The sequence below is a fragment of the Salmo salar genome, chromosome 11, assembly GCF_965601325.2.
Source record: "Salmo salar chromosome 11, fSalSal1, whole genome shotgun sequence".
NCBI lineage: Eukaryota > Metazoa > Chordata > Actinopteri > Salmoniformes > Salmonidae > Salmo > Salmo salar.
This window is the reverse complement of record NC_138301.1, coordinates 115,071,926-115,076,690: the sequence shown is the minus strand read 5'-3', so window position 1 is coordinate 115,076,690 and position 4,765 is coordinate 115,071,926. Positions and strand designations below refer to the sequence as shown.

Sequence of the window (4,765 nt, the reverse complement as noted above, 5' to 3'; positions counted from 1 at the left end):
GGCCATAGTTTTGTCGACTACTGCCCAGTCATATGGTCGTGCCACAAAGAGGGACATAGCAGCACGTCTGGCACTTACATGTACACACAGAGCTATCATTGACATGCATGTCAATCTGTCCTGGTTTAAAGCAGAGGAGAGATTGACTTCATCACTACTTGTCTTTGTGAGAGGTATTGACATGTTGAAAGCACCGAGCTGTCTGTTTGAACTACTGGTGCACAGCTAGGACACCCATGCATACCCCACAAGACATGCCACCAGAGGTCTCTTCACATTCCCCAAGTCCAGAATAGACTATGGGAGGCGCACAGTACTACTTAGAGCCATGACTACATGGATCTCATTTCCACATCAAGTAACTTTAATACAAATGAAATAAACATACTACACCTTATGGAACAGCACAGACTGTGAAGAGACACACAGACACACACACACACTCCAGCACACACACTACACACGTACATTGTAATATTGTTGTATGGTGGTTTTATACATTTTGTACTGTAGATATGTAGTGGTGTAATAATGTTGTATGATGTACTGTGTTATTATAGTTATAGTTATAGTATTACAGTTTCTCAGAAAAAGAATAGACTGACGAGCTTCAGAAGAAAGGTCTTTTGAGCCTGTAATCGAACCCACAAATGCTGATTCTCCAGATACTCAACTAGTCTAAAGAAGGCCAGTTGTATTGCTTCTTTAATCAGAACAACAGCTGTGCTAACATAATTGCAAAAGGGTTTTCTGATGATCAATTAGCCTTTTAAAATGATAAACTTGGAACACAGGAGTGATGGTTGCTGATAATGGGCCTCTGTGTGCCTTTGTAGATAATCCACAAAATTTTGCCATTTCCAGGTACAATAGTCATTTACAACATTAACAATGTCTACACTGTATTTCTGATCAATTTTATGTGATTTTAATGGACAAAAAATGTGCTTCTCTTTCAACAAGGACATTTCTATGTGACCCCAAACTTTTGAACGGTAGTGTACATATGGACAGACTGACAGACAGAAGGACAGAACCAGAGGTTGACAGACGTGTCTCTTCCTCACCATAGCAGTAGAGGATCACCTGTCCACGAGATATGTCTCTGGATGTTCTGATAGAGACAGATACTCCATCTGACACAGAGTGAGAAGTAGAACAGGAAACAGGACTCTCTCTGCTTCTACATCTGCATTGCATGCTGTTTGGGGTTTTAGACTGGGTTTCTGTATAGCACTTTGTGACATCGGCTGATGTGATTGATTGACAGTAGAAACCAGTTCATCAGTAGAGCATAGGTCTGGTTGAGGTGAGTCCAAGTAGTGTGTGTGTGAGTAGTTCTGAAAGTGAGGCTTGTGTTGAGGCTGCAGGACTGGTTCAGAACACTCAGCGTGGGAAATATCGCCATGGCAATGCACACGGCCTGGCTGGACTGCACCACAGTAAAGTCACCTGTAAAATCATGGAATGGTCAAAAGGTCACAGTCTTTTATCTCTTTGTGCTTACTGAATATGTCTACCTTCCAAATGGCACCTTATTCCCTGAATTGTGAACCTCTGTTGACCAGAGCCCCATGGGCCCTGGCAAAAATGTAGTGCACTATATATGGAATAGGGTACCATTTGGAACACACTGATAAGTATGATAAAGAACTTAAAGAATTTTTTTCCCATACTGGTCCACCGTGGGAATTGAACCCACAACCCTGGCGTTGCAAACACCATGCTCTACCAGCTGAGCCACACGGGACCTACATGACACAGGAGCACTCCCATTCTGTTGCTGCTGGGAGTTTGGGGACTTTGTGCCCCTGGGCCTGCTACACACACCCTCTGCCTGGTCCCCTTATCCCTGTCTGGGGGTGTTTAGCGCCTCTCCCTGGTTTTGGAGGTGGTTGAGGCACTTTATGCATCTGTCCTGTAGTTTGTGTTGCAGTTGATTGGGGTAGCCATGCTTCAGGGCTGTGTCGATGTCCTCAAAGCACTCCTGTGGAGTGGAAATAGAAGCTCTGAAGTCATAGAATACAAACATGGAACACGTGTTCTTCACGTCTTTCTTTTTATTTTGGGGATTTGTGTGTATTTTTTTGTAATGTTAAAAACATGTATTTTTCCATTCATAGACACATCCAATGTGTTTTAACCAAATCAACTACAGTACCAGTTTGGACACACCTACTCATTCCAGGGTTTGATTGATTATGTCATTGAATTAAACCATGCAAGAGTGTTTATAGAGATGCTGTTTTCTGAAATAAACTCTTAAGGATCTGAAGATCTTTTATATCAATAGCAATCAATTATTAATTGTCACCTTATTCAGTCTCATCTGAACATTGTAAAAATCTTGGTTATCTTCACGAACCCTGGATAACAAGTTGAATCAGCAATACAAAAATTGGCTTAATTATTTATTTACTCAATACCTAAATCACACAGAATTACATATACACAGGATGGATCATACATCGATGACTAATCATGTCATAAAATAAAAAGTCCCTAGCGGGCGAAACCAATATGACGGCTGGTTACACAAAGAAAGGGGGTTGTTTTCGAATGAAAGAGCGGGAAGACTGAGGGGCGAAGGGAATTGGGACTCCATCGGACCTTGAGAAGCTATGCTACCATAAATACAGAATCGTATGCATTCTAATAACCGTCCATTCGGAAAAGGAAAATTCAAGATACATATTTACACTGAGCTGCGCTTTGATAGGTGGGTCGCAGATGGAAGACTAGTTTGCCCAGTAGAGATCGCCATTGTCCTTTGCAGAATCGTTCTGGTTGTAGTGTTGTAGAGAGGATACGTTGAAGTACACTGTCATTCTTAGGAGATTGTCTGTCCTTTCCTAGGCCACGTACGTTTACAACTGCAGCTGAATCCTCGACTTCTAGGATGTATCGCTTCTTCTTTACTGAATAAGAGTTCAAAGTTCATACCATTTTGCCATAATCAGCTCACGCTGAATTCTGGCTGGTCTAGTAGAAATTCATCCTTCCAGCGTGGTGATCATCACCTCCACGTTGAAATTAGCCCTTTTAAACATATGGACACCAGTCCTCATGTCATCGGGAACTAAATTTGACTTCCGTCAACGTGCTTTTGTAGTGGGGGAGAGAAGGGCGTGTTTCATAGTTCTCAACCAATGTCTGTTCACTTGGGTGTGGCCACTGAGTGAGCATAGTTTACTTATGAAAATAATTCTCTCATTTAAAAGCTAAAATTACATTTCATCTTTTCATAAATAGTTTAATATTTAAACATTTAAATTGCACAACAATTCCATGTGAATCTGATAACTGGAATGTGTCGACATTCCAAGATACAATTTATGTCATCCTATCATCAGATATAATGTCCCAGACACCAACTGATCTGACATCATATTCTTTAAGTACCAACTGACACTTTCAACTGGTTGAGAAAGTGAAATATTGTTCCATTCCCCAACATTTTGATGTTACCATACTCTCTCTATGTTAACAAAGGGCTTTCCAAGAGTCCATTCTGTAGAGTGGCGAGAAAAGGGGGAAAGGTATCTATGGGGGTCATAAACCACACCCAACAGGGCAACGTCATGACAATTCCCCTTTGTTGGGTTCAATCTTGCGATTATCCTGCAAGTTGCAAACCAACATAAAAATGATCGTGGGTTGTCCTGGTTGTGGACCATCGTTGTGGTCCCCCTCTGGTGATTGATCCGGGTTGGGTTTATGCGAATGAAGCAGGCCGCTCCAAGGATGGGCAGCGGATGTCCGGAATGGTATCGCTGTTCCGGACCCGTCGTCTGGTCATCCAGACTGGAAGATCTGGGCAGTAACAGGTAGATGTTAACAACGCACTCACACACACTCATGAAATATGTAATTACATTTCCTCACAAATGAGTTGCATTGTTGCACTAACTGATGGTTGTATGGGGAAGTTGTTTATGGCTCTATCACTTCCTAAGTGTCAAAGAAAATGAATAAAAACAAAAGATAGATACAAAATATAGTTATCACACCTTAATCATCTAATTGGACTGTATTCTATATACGTCCAAGGTCTTGGCAAAATGACCCCATCATGGCATTGTCTAATTTCATATCTGGGGCGTTCGTAATTTGCGGTGTGTTGCTAAGGGCGCTATCCTATGTTGATAACTACATGGTAAGTCTACAACTGTAAGGCACTAGTATTGGGCAGTCTAAAGGGATGACCTATGGACCGTGGGGATAGACTGGTGAGTACGGTAGCTGTAGGTTCAAAGGCCCCAGGTAAATACAAAATTTTACCTAGGCTGGCGTTTTGCTCGGACCCTTAAGTGATCCTGACATGAATCCTAACTGGATGTTCTGTTGTACGTGTGCATTTATGCTTACACAAGCGTGCATGTCAAGGGAAGAAAACCAAGTATCCTGGTAGACTACAACTTGTTCAGAATGAGTCTGACGTAGTCAGGTAATTTTCAGGTCAATGCCTGGAGGTCAGTCAGAATATGTGTCGAGGGAGTCTGTAGTGGTTTTACTACAAGTCACTGTCTTCCACTATTGTAGTGGCGGTAGGTATGAAGAAGTCTATTTCATAGCTATGTTATCCATGGAGGAGCAAACATCACGACGGAAGTACTCTATAAGCACTGAACCAGTCGTATGCGGTGTGATCATGCTTTATGACTTCTATTAACTTTCCTCCTGAATGGAGGGTTCTATTTATTAGTGGCATGTGTTAACCATCAGAAGAGTGTTCTGGAGATTCCCGAACACGTGTTGCAGTGTG

The 4,765-nt window shown here is 42.0% G+C and overlaps 1 long non-coding RNA gene across 1 annotated transcript; it reads right to left on the bottom strand.

The window, feature by feature from the left end:
• Nucleotides 1-341: 341 nt before the first annotated feature.
• Nucleotides 342-3,830, bottom strand: LOC106591576 (uncharacterized). Its single transcript, XR_014379495.1, has 3 exons — nt 2,700-3,830; nt 1,756-1,987; nt 342-1,452 (listed from the first exon to the last, which is right to left on the bottom strand). It is a non-coding gene; the product is annotated as an uncharacterized LOC106591576 (long non-coding RNA).
• Nucleotides 3,831-4,765: the final 935 nt, after the last annotated feature.